This window comes from Danio aesculapii, chromosome 4, assembly GCF_903798145.1.
Source record: "Danio aesculapii chromosome 4, fDanAes4.1, whole genome shotgun sequence".
In the NCBI taxonomy this organism is placed as follows: Eukaryota; Metazoa; Chordata; class Actinopteri; order Cypriniformes; family Danionidae; genus Danio; species Danio aesculapii.
Genome location: NC_079438.1, coordinates 8036846 through 8052603, shown reverse-complemented (window position 1 = coordinate 8052603; position 15758 = coordinate 8036846). Strand labels below are relative to the sequence as shown.

Sequence of the window (15758 nt, the reverse complement as noted above, 5' to 3'; positions counted from 1 at the left end):
TTTTGATGAGAATTTTTAAGACTTAATGAAAACTAATGTTTTATTTATGTATTTCAGACCTAATTGAAGTGAATGAGGGGAATAAAGAAGAGGAACATCATGTCAAAATTGAGGAAAAAGCTCATTTAGAGACTGATGGTATTTTAAAAAGGAAATATGAGAATCGTTTCACCTGCAGCCAGTGTGGAAAGAGTTTTGGAAGAAAAAGCAATCTTAAGATTCACATGATGATTCACACTGGAGAGTAACCATTTACATGCACTCAGTGTGGGAAGAGTTTCAGCTGCTCAAAACACGTTAATCTACACATGATGATTCACACTGAAGAGAAACCATTCACATGCACTCAGTGTGGGAAGAGTTTCATCCGCTCATCATCCCTTAATATACACACGAGGATCCATACTGGAGAGAAACAATTCACATGCACTCAGTGTGGGAAAAGTTTCAGCCAATCATCACACCTTAATCAACACATGATGATCCACACCGGAGAGAAACCATTCACATGCACTCAGTGTGGGAAGAGTTTCATCCGCTCATCATCCCTTAATCTACACATGAGGATTCACACTGGAGAGAAACCATTCACATGCACTCAGTGTGGGAAGAGTTTCAGCAACTCATCAGACCTTAATAAACACACGAAGACCCACACTGGAGAGAAACCATTTACATGCACTCAGTGTGGGAAGAGTTTCAGACGCTCATCACACCTAAATGAACACACAGTGATCCACACCGGAGAGAAACCATTCACATGCACTCAGTGTGGGAAGAGTTTCAGCCGATCATCACCCCTTAATAAACACATGATGAGCCACACCATTCAGAGATACCATTCACTTGCACCTAAGCTGCAGCCACACTAGACTTTTCTCCCCATAGACTTCCATTCATACGCACACGAATGCGTCAGACCGAAAATGCAAGTTTCGCTGTTCACTGCATTGCAAAGTTCAAGCTTGGTGAACTCTGACCTGCGAAATCGCTTTACTTGACTGTGTGAGACCAATCGAAGATCAAAACATGACCTCTCTGGACAGAAATGTAAAATATGGACCAATTGCTCACTTTTTTTAATATCTAATCATCTTGTTTAATCCTGCCCTTTTTCGCAGTGCCGTACAACAGAATTTCGCATGCTCAAACTCTAGTGTGACTCCAGCTTTGGCGTGGGATGAGTTTCAGCAACTCCTCAGACCTTAATAAACACATGAAGACCCTCACTGGAGCATTTACATACACTCAGTGTGGGAAGAGTTTCAACCGATCAGCAAACCTTAATGAACACATGAAGATCCACACTGGTGTGAAAGAGTATATGTGCTTTGAGTGTGAGAAGACTTTTATTACAGCTCCAAAATTGAAACTGCACCAGATGTTTCACACTGGAGAGACAGTACAAGTGTTCACACTATTACAAGAGGTTTAATCAATTAACACATCTAAAAACACAAAAGAGGATTCACACTGGAGAGAAACTGTACAGATCTGATCAGTGTCTACAGAGTTTCGCTCATTCGGCGCAGCTTAACAAACACATGGACAAAAAGTTGCACACATGACATGAATGCAGCAAAACATTTTCTCATGTGCACAGGATGTTTCATGTCTGAATAATGTTTGAAAAGGCTGAGTGACGATATACTGTTTTCCAGCACTCCTACACTGCAGTAGGTCGCGTTGTAAATGTGTTGCGTTCCTCGCGTTTACCGTAAACACATTGATGGCGGCTGAGAGAAGAACAGTTTCATAAACATCTGGCAAACAGCACCTCTGCGGCTTAAAATCTCTTTGCAAGTGATTGTACAGGTGCGGATTACTTGTATCATGTAGTTAAAGTGTTGCTGTGATTATATCCTAAGTTCTTTATCTACATTATTATCCCTAGACATTTGTTGGTTGCTTTGATTGATTGTTCTATGAGTAACACTTTATAATAAATAATTTGTATTCAGGCTATTTTGTTGGCTCATCTCTCTTTTATGGTGCAACTCAAACAAGCGGGTCATAACACTTTGTAAAATGTGTCCAGTTGTATCCGACATCTTGTCCTTTCAGTCATGAGCACAGGTGTGAGTAGGAACCTAGATTGAGCAAGAAATGGAGAACATTGCCTTTCGTCTCAGCTCCTTCACCACAACAGACAATCACATCATCTGCATTACTGCTGCCGCTGTACAGATCCATCTTTAAATCTCACATTCCATTCCTCTTGAGAAAAAAAAAGGCAGATACTTGAACTCCATTTGGGGTAAGGACTCTCCTTTAAACTGGAGATGGCCACCTTTTTCAGGTCAAGCACCATGGTTTCTGACTTAGGTGCTGTTTCTTTCTCTGGACAACGTTATCTGCAAATGGCAGAGACAGTCCTAGCCTGCACCTAAAATTATGTCAGTAAAAATAATTATATTTCTGCGATCAGCCTCAAAAATAACACATTTACAAAATAAAGTGAATAAATAGATGGATGGATAGACATTGTAGTGGTGGAAGGGGAAGTAGGATGGCTTGTTGAACTATAAACCAAGATGGAGCTCTCTCAGGAGGGATGGACCAGTGCGCGAGATGTCTTAGACTGAAGGCGTAATAATGAAATAATTGCTCAGGAAGCCCTGACCCTATTTCATCAACTGGCTGTTGCGATGTACTCCTATGCCACCTAGGGTGCTTATTGTTCCAGACAAATTAATTGACTAAATTATCAAACTGTTTTAAATATTGTAAAGAAATATTTACAGGGATATACTGAAGTAGAGAAGTAACTTTAGGAATGCAGTTCATTTTGAGTATGATAGTTTGTTATTTTGAGTACCTCAGAGCAGTGGTTCTCAATTCTGGTGCTTGTGCAAAATTGAGACAAAAAAAGTTGACAACCGTCCAAAATTAATTTTACCTCTTATTACTAGATCTTAGAATAACACCTGAGAAACCACAAAAGCAGAGGTTTGGCTTATCTGTAACTGCTTAAGATCAATGTGCACCAGATTAGCAAGAGACAACATTTGTTTAAGATTCTTTCGCCGACTGGCCATGACGAAACACTGCGTTCCTGATTGGTTGGTGACTCTGCTTCAGTGACATCCTTGGGATTGACTCGCTTGTAAGTGGAAGTTGTCCTGGGTTATCGGGGTGACAGACTCTGTTGCGAGTCGATTTGCAGAAGTTTTTTTGCGGTTTCGGTGTTGCATGGAAAGTTCTTTGCGACCCGATTGTGTGGCGATGCAGTGTCCGAGAGCATTTTGAAGACCAGATGAGCTGCAGCATTCTGGAGAATCTGTAGAGGATTAAGGGTGCAGGATGGGAGTCCAACTAGAAGAGAACTTTAGGAGTCCAGCCTTGAAATGACAAGAGTTTGCACTAAAAGTTGTGCAGCATGATCTGTTAAGAAGGGCCTGATTTTTCTGATGTTGAAAAGTGCAGATCTGCATGATGGAGCTGTGTTAGCAATGTCCTCTTTAAAGGACAACTGATCATCCAGAGTCACCCTAAGGTTATTTACCAAACTACATGGGGTAATGTGGGATGATCCCAGCTGGATTGAGAAATTGTGTTGAATGTGTGGAGTTGCAGGGAAGGTGATGTAAGCAGATTAGTGATTTTTTTTCCAAGCCAATATCCTTTAGGCAGTTTGATGTGAGTTAAAAATTTGGAAACTTAGTTGAAAACAGCCCTTTGTAGTGTTTTGGTAATAAATAGAACAAGAGAGAGACTGGTCTGTATTTTCTCACCTCACTGGTCACCTTTTCTCACATCTCACCTAGGCAGGATGTTAAAGTGGAACAGAGTGTTTCTGCTGCATTATTTACATCAAGAAGGGAAAACTGTGTGTGAGGGAAGAGAGAATGTAACAGTGGAGGGGATGTGTGTGGAGGACAAACCAATTTTTACTAGCAGCAATTTAGTTGTTAAAATCAACAATTGAATTTCTGATGTATGGATGGTATATAGTTTAACCCAATGAATGACCAGTCTGTTAGATGAAGAAGAGCTGGAGTCAGAGATTCAAATAAATAAATAAAGTTTACTGAAGATAGTTTGCAGTTTCATCAGCAGAAGCCAGCTTCAACACTGGAAAATTAGTTCCTAGCCCGCTCTGCTTACAATCACAAATCAATAACAATTATACTCTCACATAACGTCATTAACTGCGTCACACATATAGGTGTTCTAACCTGATGTTAAAACACAGATAGACTAGGAAAATTTCAACGTGGGTGCATGCGTACAATTCTGAACAATATCTTAAGCATAAACGTCAGACATCCACTAGACTATTTAGAGCTGACTCCAGACCAAGGTTATTATAGTTAATGAAAACGAACGAAAAAACAAAAACTAAAATGTTAAATAATTGTCGTTAACTGAAATAAAAATAAAAACGATTTTTTCAAAAAACTAGAACTAACTGAAACTGTATTGTGTACATATAAAACTAACTGAAACTAACTAAAATTATAGCAAAAACCTCCTTCATTTTTGTATTTGTAAATGTATTTACTACATAATCTTACTGTAAGCCTTTTAGAAGTAAATCTATTTACTCGTCGCTGCAGGTTTTTGACCCGTACGGCACATCAGAGTCTGTAGTCCTGCTGCCATTGGCCAGAACGAGCTGGTTCTCCTCCAGTCATCCTCGCTGTTGCTCCCGCGACAAAAACAACGAGTGGACATCACAGCAGCACGGTGATAGCATTAAATACAGAGACTTAAAACTATTACTTTAACACGTTTGTGACCAATAATGGGTTTTATCTCTGTATCGCGAATGAATCTTTTTAACCAGATCTTCCTAGTGAACCGGTTGAACTAGTTCACCTAATCGAACTAGTTCACCTAATCGAACTGAATCATTTGAAACGATTCACGTCTCCAGTAAGCACTCATCCACAAACTATTTACTTTTTAACAAGCCTAATACCCCCTCTAACTCAAAATAATCCAATATATACTCTTATTAAGTTATTAGAACAGTGACATTACACTAAGATCAAATTTGAGAAGTGGTTAACCGAGAAAACTGCGTATGCGTGATTCAGTGAACCAAGCACAAACAGTACAAACAGCCTGCTGTGACAGAACTAAACTTCAACAACTGCGTAATGGAGTTTAAATAGGTGCATCATGCTTCAGTTGGGTTGCAAAACTTTACTGTAAGACATTTTTCAGATCATGGTGATGTTTTAATTGACTGAAATTACTATTGCTGACTTCATAATGTTGAGTCCTAACCAGGGGCGTAACAGCCATTTTAAAAGTGGGGGGACAGCTTTATGGTCACCCAAAAGTGATTAATGATTTATTAGCAATAAAGTTTATTTAATAATCTTTTAACCAAAATTCTAAAATAATTACAAAATATTAATAATAACAATAAATAAACAGAACCACACACATTTAAATTAAGCATTTCTCTGTGTGAAAATATTTTTAAATACTACAATGCAATTGCAAAATTGCAAGTTGATACTACTTAGATAACGTGAGATGGACATCCATGTGTACTTGCGGCCGATGCGTCATTCATAAAAGCAGAACACGCAGGATTCAACACGTAAATTCACCAATTACTCCCCAAATACATGCAAGTAAGTGGTTGGTGAACTATAATAATAGTTACTTTCAGTATGTGTATCTGATATGATTAAAACACATCTGCAAATTATATTTTAATGGATTGTTAGACTTCCTTGTGCATTTTACAAACACTAAAGTTCTTGTTTTACTAGTACTTGTCTGTATTTACATGTCTAAATCATAAATTAAGCAATAGGCCGTAAAAAAGGCTGCATAATTGTGATAATATAACACGTCTTTCTCTGCAGAATTAAGTTGGTCTTGTTTTAGGAAGAAGAAAAAAAAACGAAAAAAAGAAGCACTTTTCCGACGGTCCCTTACTGAGAGCTTAGGTCAGCGCGAGCTCTCTCTGGCTAAACGCATATTGCGACTGCTCAAGCAGTGCTCGTAATATCAAGCGAAAAAAAGAAAGACAGCTGTGAAACATAACCTGCTTTGTCTTTTTGTAGGGAATACAGTTTAGATCTTTTTTGGGTAAGAGGTTTTTTAGTTAATGCCGTCTGTCACTGAATGTGTCAGGAAAACCGAAAACAAAACCAACTTAACCCCGCTGTCTTTCTCTGGCTCAGCGCCAGACAAGAAACCAGCACCAGGGACTTTACGGTTCTCACTTCGAAACGGAACAAAAGTAGGATTCTGTAACGTTAGTGATTTACCCAGCTGTAGTTGTTGCTCCCTTCCGCGTCATACCTGTCTTTGACTGCAAAGTGTATGAATGAAGCTCGTGGCAGACGCTCAAGAGATTCGCGGTGTGATTGGCTGAGTGATCGTTCACTCAAATCAAGTAACAAATCAGAGAACACTTGCGGCCGCTAGGTCAAATAAAACATGTGGGCCAGTCGGGGGACAGAGTAACCTGTTTCCAAAAAGTGAGGGGGACGTGTCCCCCCCGTCCCCCCCGGTTGCTACGCCCCTGGTCCTAACATCCGCTATAAATATCTGAACTTCCCATCACTACTGTGTATCTAACATCAGAATCAGCCCTGCACACATATTGTACTTAAGGCTGCTGTCTTGTGGGCTGTTGTATTTGAATTTGAGGATGGGTAGATGGTAGTGGTAGATGATAGTGTTCATGTATCCTCTGAATACAGGTTTCAAAAAATGTATGGCTGAGTTTTTATTATACAATATTTATTTTGCTGATTTTGAATCTTGCACCTAACAAATATCCTCATTTAGAAAAAAAAACTAAAACTAATACTGAAACTAATAAAAACTAAATTAAAACTAAGTCATTTCAAAATATAGAAACTAATAAAAACTCGTTAATCTCCCAATCAAACGAATTAAAACTAACTACATTTGAAAACAAAGTCAAAATTAAATAGAAACTAATGAAAAATCCAAAACTATTGTAATCTTGCTCCAGACATGTGAAATGGATCCACAATCAAATAGAACACACACACTTAAAGTATAATCTGTTTCTTACCAAAGGCTGAATGTACTCTCAGACCTCTTTATCAAAACTGGTTAAAAACCGGTATAATCTACATTCAGGCAGTTATATCCTTACTACACAAAGTCTATCTTGAATAAAAAGTAGAATCGCTTTAAAATAATTAACTGTAAATATAGCAAAATCACTTTAGACATTTTAGATAGTATTAACTTATAGAAATAACAATGGAGACAGTTGCTTCCAGTCCTCAGCCCTCAGTTCCACTCGAGGTCTCCGTGACCTCTGACCTAGTTTGGTGGTTCCTGAAAAAGTTACACAGAGACGGGCAAATGCACTGATTATTCTTACATAGAGCAGTGTGTTAACTTATTCATTAGTTAAAATCATTTCAAAGTTAAATACTCATTTAAATAATCAAATAATCACATTTATTAAAGATAATGAGAAACAGGAGGATGCAAAAAGGTATAGTTGAAAAAATCGTTGATCCATTCTGAGATGGATTGAAAGGTATAAATCTGAATCCTTCAGAAGCCAGTTATGCTCACCACTATATTGCCAACACTTGTGGACATCTTCTCACAGAAGTGTAGAAAATGAAAGCTTTCAACCAAGGAGTTCTTTGTGTGGGCAAAAAAAAAACCTGTCCAGTATATATCCCATCTCTTTCTGGCGTTGAGGTTGGATAAAGCGTTCAAGGGTACAGCCGCACCAAAAAAATGAGGTCGATAACTTCACTTAATAGTGCAGTACTGCAGTAGTGGAGTTCTTATGTTCTGTCACTCAGTATTCACTGTAATGAGCTCCCCCGGTTTGAATGTCATTGCAAGGGTTGACAGGATGCAGCTCATGAAAGGGCAAGCTGACATTTTGTGGAGTAAAAGCTGGGCAATGTGTAAGAATGAATGGCGTGCTTTGTTTGCTGCAAAACATAAACAAAATAACATTCTCCTTTGTGATGCACTGACTGATGAAGAAGCAAGGATTAATAATGAAGAAAAACTATCCAAGCCCAGTTTTCTACCCTCCTCTTGCTGTCAGCCAAGGTCTTTAATTAATACATTGCTGATCTGTGTGGGGTGAGAACAAGTGCTCTAACTGCGCAGATCTTTGTTAGTATAGTGGACGGTATTGCCGCCTGTCACGCGGAAGACCGGGGTTTGATTCCCTGACTGGAGAGGTGATTTGAGGTTCATTTTTGTATTTTAGTTCTATATTTGGGAATGTATATTGCCGCTCTAGTTTTACCAGTTGATTCTTTTGATGCATCTGTATATATTTGTACTGTTTCATTATACATTATTTCTAAATACTGATTAACATTTTGACAATGTCCTTTTGACTTAATTACATTCTTTATTTCCAGATTTACTACAGGAAAACAAAACATCCAAGGTGGAATTGTACTCGTATAGTTATTTTTGCTACAAGAGATATTACTGATCCCCATGTCTTCTGCCTCTTTGCTACTGTTCCATCCAAAGCTTCTACTATTAGTGCGACCATATTCCCAACATTCATTTAACACCATTTTTGTGGGGTGTGCAGCTTCTTGTCCTTTTAGATTTACCCAATATGTTAAAGAGAGTTGTAATCTCCTGAGATTTAATGGCATCTTGCCTGTTTTAACCTGCAATGCTGGGATTGGAGAGGTTCTAAAAGCTCCGCAACATATTCGAAGTGCTTTGGCCTGCATCCTGTCAAGTTCAGCTAATGTGGTTTTTGTTGCTGATTTATACACTACACTTCCATAATCAAATACTGAACGAACTATGGCAATGTATATCTTTCTCAAAGATGACCCTGTTGCCCCCCAATTATATCCTGCCAAACATTTTAGTATATTAATTGCTTACTTACTTTAATTGCTTTCTTAAAAATGTATCTATCATATTCTGAACGTGATTTTTGAAGGTAAGCTTATAGTCAAACCATACCCCTAGATATCTTATATCACTAGCTTGTTTAAGATGTTGTCTATATAGTTTAAGGTTTATTTCGTTTTTTTTTTTTTTTTGTTTTTTTGTTTTTTGGAAAAACAAATAAATTGAGTTTTTCCACTGATAGATCAAATCCCCACTCCAATGACCATCTTTTTGTTCTGTAAGTTATCAATACTGCGGCCCCTTACCTATAATGCACCATCATCTGCATATAGTGTTCTGGTAATCTTATGTTCCACTCCATCAAAAACATAATTTTTCATTATATTAAAAAGAACTGGGCTACACACACTTCCTTGTGGAGTGCCATTTTCTATTGAATATGTGCCTGATGTCCTGTTCCCTATTCTAACTTCTATAGTTCTTCCCATTAAAAAATCTTTAATACAATTAAACATTTTACCACCTCCGCCCATATTATTCAGTTTAATTAACAATCCCTCTTTCCATAGCAAATCATACGCCTTCTCTATGTTGAAAAAGGTTGCCAAGACGGATTCTCTATTTACTTGTGCCTTTCTAATTTCGTTTTCTAAACTTTCTAAACCGGATCCATTGCTGTTCTTCCATTGCGGAACCCACTCTGATAAGGTGTAATTATTCCCCTGCTTTCTAAATAATACATTAACCTTTTGACTATCATTCTCTGCATAAGTTTACATAAGTTGGATGTTAAGGCTATAGGTCTATAACTTGTGATTTCTGATTTATCTTTGCTAGGTTTTCCTATTGGGATTATTACTGAGTGTTTCCATACGCTGGGCAACTGTCCCTTTTCCCAAATTTTATTATAAAGATCGACTATTAAGGTTTTTGCTCCATCAGAGAGTTGTTCAATCATTTTGTAGCTTATTCCATCTTTCCCTGGTGATGTGTTTTTAACTCCTATCAGGACTCTCTTTAATTCAAACAGTGTGAAATTTGCTTCTAATCGGCTCTCCTCTACATCTTATTTCGCCAAAGCTTCTTTATTTTCTTCAATTATCCTATTTCTATTATTTAGCTCCTCATGTGAGAAATTCTGTGAACTATGTTTCTTTACAAAACCTTTTGCAAGCATATCAGCTTTGTCTTCATTAGTAATTGCTTCAATTCCGTTATTTCTTAATATCGGTAGAGAAAATTCCATTCTAATCATTCCCCAGATCTCCTTAATGTGTATTTCTGTCCCAATATTGCTGCAATAATCTCTCCAGTATTTCCTTTTGGCTTCTTTAATGTTTCTCTTGGTTTTTGCCTGTGCTCTTTTATATTCCATTAAATTGTCAAAAGTATGATTTAACTTTACAACTTTGAAGATTTTGTTTCTATTTTTAACTGCACTTCTGCACTCATCTGTCCACCATGGTACCATGTTCTTTCTCCTAGCCCCTGATGTTTTACCTATTACTTCTGCTGACTCATGTATTATGCTTGTAATCATATTGTTTAATTCCTCAACATTGTTACTCGTGTTCGGCATGCCCTAAATTAGTTTACAGCTTGCTTTGAAACTGAACAGTTCCCAATTAGCTTTTCTCGTTTTCCATCTTATAGCCCAATTATCTTCTAAAACGACATTTTAAATTTCTTAAAATTGGATAATGATCACTGTCCATTGTATTATTGCTTACTTCCCATACACACGTTCCTGCCAGTTGCTGTGTAACAAAAGTAAGATTAATTGCTGATTCCATACCATGAGTAACATCATATCTTGTGGCTCTTCCATCATTTAAACACACTAATTGTTTATCATCCATTATCTCCTCTATGATACCCCCGTTGCTATCTGTTTTTGTACTTCCCCACAATGAGCTATGAGCATTGAAATCCCCACATACTATTAGTTTAGAGTTTTCTACCTCACAAATTTCCTCCAGCACTTCACTGGCTCCTGAAAAAGTTAAAAAGAGACAGGCAAACGCACTGAACATTCTTATATTAAGCAATGTGTTATCTTATTCATTAGTTAAAATCAATTCAAAGTTAAATACTCATTCAAATAATCAAATAATTATATAAAAATAATGAGAAACAAGATGATGAGAAAAGGATAAACGTTGATTCATGCTGAGATGGATAGGACGGTATAAATCAGAATCCTCCACGCTCTACAAAAGGTGGCTTACACGCCCAAACAGGGAGTTGAACCCTGGATCGTCAGATGAAAGGTCTGACGCTCTACCGACTGAGTTATCTGGGGTCATTGGGGCATTAGCTCAGATTAGCTTGTGACCTGTCAAAGATGCAGCGTGCACTAAAAAGTGGGCTGTACAAAACAGGTGGCAAGAGGGGGGCGTGATGCCAATGTCACCGTAAGGAATCCAGCCATGACACAGATTCAATGCAGGATTGCTGCAGCCACAATGCAGAGTCCTTACCACAATACGATCACGGCGAGTTACCGGACAGCCGTTGTGGCCCCTGTGTGGTATGTTCCTGCCTGTGATATGCCCCTTTCTGTTCAGTGAGCACACACTGTTGTTTTTCCTCCTCCTACCAGCACAATGCTTTTCCCAAGTAACGCTGGAATTGCAAAAAAATGATTGCTGTTGCAAGTACACGTGTTGTGCATCCAGATGAAACTTTCAGCAAGTGATAGCTCACTGGCAAAAGCTGCAGCTCCACAAGAAGAGCCTTACACGCCCGAGCAGAGACTTGAACCCTGGACGCTCAGATTAAAAGTCTGATGTTCTACCGACTGAGCTATTCAGGCTCCACGGCAGTGCCTTGCAAGTAAGCAAGGTTTAGGGTTGTGGTCGGCGCAGACCTTTACGGTACACAAAAGTTTACCGTGAGGTGGGGTTTAGACTTGTGGTTGGTGTAGATGTTGCTAAAACACAACGGGTTACTGTGAGGTTGGGTTTATGGTTGTTGTAGGTGTAGACATCAGTAAAACACCGTAGTTTGGACTCCATGTCATGTGGGAGACATTAAAAAGATCAATGACAACTGCAGAAGGTCTTTCTGTTGTTGTGGCAATAAATGGAGACTTAACCATTGAAACGATTCCTTCCATGCCTTAGAAGCGTGACTCGATCAACGCTTACCTACACAGCATGCTGGCATCAAAAGTCCCGTTGCTCATATCGAATCCCTAGTCTTCCACACTTTAGGAAACGTAAACATTCAGGACGTGCCATTAGCACAGCCTGCACCAAAAGGAGGCTGGAGATTACAGACGGCATCACAGAGCGCAACGCCTATGCCACCCTGAAAAACCTGCCGAGACCCTGATTCGAACCGGAGTTGCTGCGGCCACAACGCAGAGTACTAACCACTAGACGATCACGGCAAGCCACGGGATAGCCGCTGGAGCCTCACTCTCTGTCATACATCTTTGAAAATGGAGGGCCCCCAGGGCAGTCAGCTGGCACGCGCTGTGGTTTTATTTTTGTCGCTTTTCCCTACCAGCACATCCCTTTTCCCAAGAAACACTGGAGTTGCAAACAATCAAGGAAAGTCGCAAACTAAATCTTGCGCGCAGCCTGGATGTAGTCAGCAGGATTCGAAACTGCACGGGGAGCCCCCAATGGATTTCAAGTCCATTGCCTTAACCACTCAGCCACGACTACGAAGCTGTGCTCTTGCCTGGCGCATTGGTTGTGCTGCCCGATGACATGTAGAGCAAGCAAGAGCTCACCAGCAATAGATGTCGCTTGTAGGGATGGTATGCAGTTTAACCCAAAGAATGACCAGTCTGTCAGACGAAGAAGAGCCGGAGTCAGAGATTTAAATAAATAAATAAATAAAGTTTACTGAAGATGGTTTGCAGTTACATCAGCAGAAGCCAGCTTCAACACTCGCCATGACTTCCTAGGCCGCTCTGCTTACAATCACAAATCAATAACAATTATACTCTCACATAAGGTCATTAACTGCATCCCGCATATAGGTGTTCTAACCTGATTGGATAAAACACAGATAGACTAGGAAAATTTCCACGTGGGGTGCGTGCGTTCAATTCTGAACAGTATCTCAAGCATAAACGTCAGACATCCACTAGACTGTTTGGAGCTGACTCCAGACCTGTGAAACGGATCCACAATCAAATAGAACATACACACTTAAAGTATAATCTGTTTCTTATCCGAGGCTGAGTGTAGTCTCAGCCGTCTTTATCAAAACTGGTTAAAAACCGGTATAATCTACATTCAGGCAGTTATATCCTTACCACACAAAGTCTATCTTGAATAAAAGGTAGAATCACCTTAAAAGAATTAACCGTAAAAACAGCAAAATCTCTTAAGACATTTTAGATAGTATTAACTCATAGAAATAACAATGGAGACAGTTGCTTCCGGTCCTCAGCCCTCAGCTCCACTCAAGGTCTCTGTGACCTCTGAACTAGTTTGGTGGCTCCTGAAAAAGTTATAAAGAGACAGGCAAACGCACTGAACATTCTTATGTTAAGCAATGTGTTAACTTACTCATTAGTTAAAATCAATTTAAAGTTAATTAATCATTCAAACAATCAAATAATTATATAAAAATAATGAGAAACAAGATGGTGAGGAAAGGATAAACGTTGATTCATGCTGAGATGGATAGGAAGGTATGAGTCCGAATCCTCCACGCTCTACAAAAGTTGTCTTACACGCCCAAACAGGGACTTGAACCCAGGAACGTCAGACGAAAAGTCTGACGCTCTACCGACTAAGTTATCCGGGATCACTGGGGCATTAGCTTAGATTTAAGTGCTTCTGACGTGTCAGAGTTGCTTCGTGCACTAAAAAGTGGGCTGTACAAAACAGGTGGCAAGAGGGGGGCGTGACGCCAATGTCACCGTAAGGAAGCCTGCCGTGACCAGGATCCGAATCGTGGTTGCTGCGGCCACAATGCAGAGTACTAACCACAATCCGATCACGGCGAGTTACCGGACAGCCGTTGTGCCCTCTGTGCGGTATGTTCCTTCCTCTGATTTGCCCCTTTCGGTTCGGTGAGCGCAAGCTGTTGATTTTCTCCTCCTACCAGCACGACGCTTTTCCCAAGTAATGCTGGAATTGCAAACATTTGATGACTGTTGCAAGTTTAAAAAGGAAGAGGAAGCGCACATGGTTGGCAGGACTCGAACCAGCGCGAGAAGACCCCAGTGGATTTCTAATGCACCACCTTAACGACTCGGCCGCAACTACAAGACTGCCTGTGCTCTCCATGTCCTCATGCCTAGTACACGTGTTGTGCATTCAGCTGAAACTTTCAGCAAGCAATAGCTCACTGGCAAAAGCTGCGGCTCCACAAGAAGAGCCTTACACGCCCGAGCAGGGACTTGATCCCTGGACCCTCAAATTAAAAGTCTGTCTAAAACACAGTAGTTTGGACTCCATGTCATGTGGGAGACATTAAAAAGATCAATGACAACTGCAGAAGGTCTTTCTGTTGTTGTGGCAATAAATGGACACTTAACCATTCCTTCCATGCCTTAGAAGCGTGACTCGATCAACGCTTACCTACACAGCATGCTGGCATCAAAGGTCCCGTTGCTCATATCGAATCCCTAGTCTTCCACACTTTAGGAAACGTAAACATTCAGGACGTGCCATTAGCACAGCCTGCACCAAAAGGAGGCTGGAGATTACGGATGGCATCACAGAGTGCAATGCCAATGCCACCTTGAAAAGCCTGCCGTGACCCTGATTTGAAGCGGGGTTGCTGCGGCCCCAACGCAGAGCACTAACCACTATACGATCACGGTGAGCCACGGGACAGCCGCTGGAGTGTCACTCTCAGTCATACGTCTTTGAAAATGGAGGGCCCCCAGGGCAGTCAGCTGGCACTGGCTTTTTAAATAGCCAACTCTTGATGGCTGCTCTCGCTTACGGCCATACCCCCCTGTGCATGTGTGATAGTGGTACATTCCAGGAAGTGTTTGGCTGCAGTTGGTGAGAGAGGCTCACCACATTTTCTTCTGTTTAGTTTTATTTTTGACTCAAATACATTTTTGTTAAACTTTTTTTGAGTTTGTTTAGTTTATCCTCCCAGCAGCATGAGCTGTTCGGGAGGAGTGTTTTTTATTCCTATTTTGCAATGGACGGATCTACGGTGACAGACCTGGCAATGGTGGACGGATTTGAGAAGGTAAATGACAATGGACTGGACAGACGACAACGAGAAACAAACCGATCGGAGAAGGAAGCAAGGAAAAGGATTTATCTAAAAGAAGCAACTGTAACAGTGGATATGGGACAAACAACAGAGGCGAGAGCAATAGATTTAATTAAAGCAGTGACGGAGAGAATTGGGGATGGAAAGTTTTTGGCTGTAAGACCAAAACAAAACAAGGAATATGAAGTAACACTTGAAAGAGAGGAAGATGCTGATGTGTTAACAGACGGATTGACTATTAAAGGGATAAACTGTACAGTAAAGAGGCTACAAAATCGAGATTATGTTGTCTCCTTCATGCATCTACCTGTCTATGTTGCTGATATAGATATTTTAGAGAAATTGGATCATTGGGGAGTTTGTCCCATTTCAAAAATTAAAAGAAGGTTTTATCCGGGCACAGATATTGAAGATGGGACGAGGTTTGTTAAAACCAGATTCCCCAAAGAAGTGGCGCCCCTTCCGTACAGCACAAGAATAGAGACAGCAGAAGGACCACAATACTTAAGGGTGATGCACAGCCATCAGGTGAAAACTTGCAGGCTGTGCATGAGCCCAGATCATGTGGTGAAAGACTGTCCAGATTTTAAGTGTTTTAAGTGTGAGGAAAGGGGGCATTTCGCAAGGGATTGTGATGCGGTGAAGTGCCCGGATTGTAATAAGGTTTTAAATAAATGTGAATGTTGGATGGGGAAAGAGGAGGAGGAGGAAGAGCAGCGGGTAGATAGACAGATGTATGAAGG

General features: G+C 40.1%; 1 non-coding gene and 1 pseudogene across 1 annotated transcript; one reads left to right on the top strand and one right to left on the bottom strand.

Moving 5' to 3' along the window:
- Window positions 1-242: 242 nt before the first annotated feature.
- LOC130222220 (oocyte zinc finger protein XlCOF15-like) lies at window positions 243-1928 on the top strand (annotated as a pseudogene).
- Window positions 1929-12403: 10475 nt separating this feature from the next.
- On the bottom strand, window positions 12404-12485 carry trnas-uga (transfer RNA serine (anticodon UGA)). Its single transcript has one exon. It is a non-coding gene; the product is annotated as a tRNA-Ser (tRNA).
- Between the last annotated feature and the right edge of the window lie 3273 nt (window positions 12486-15758).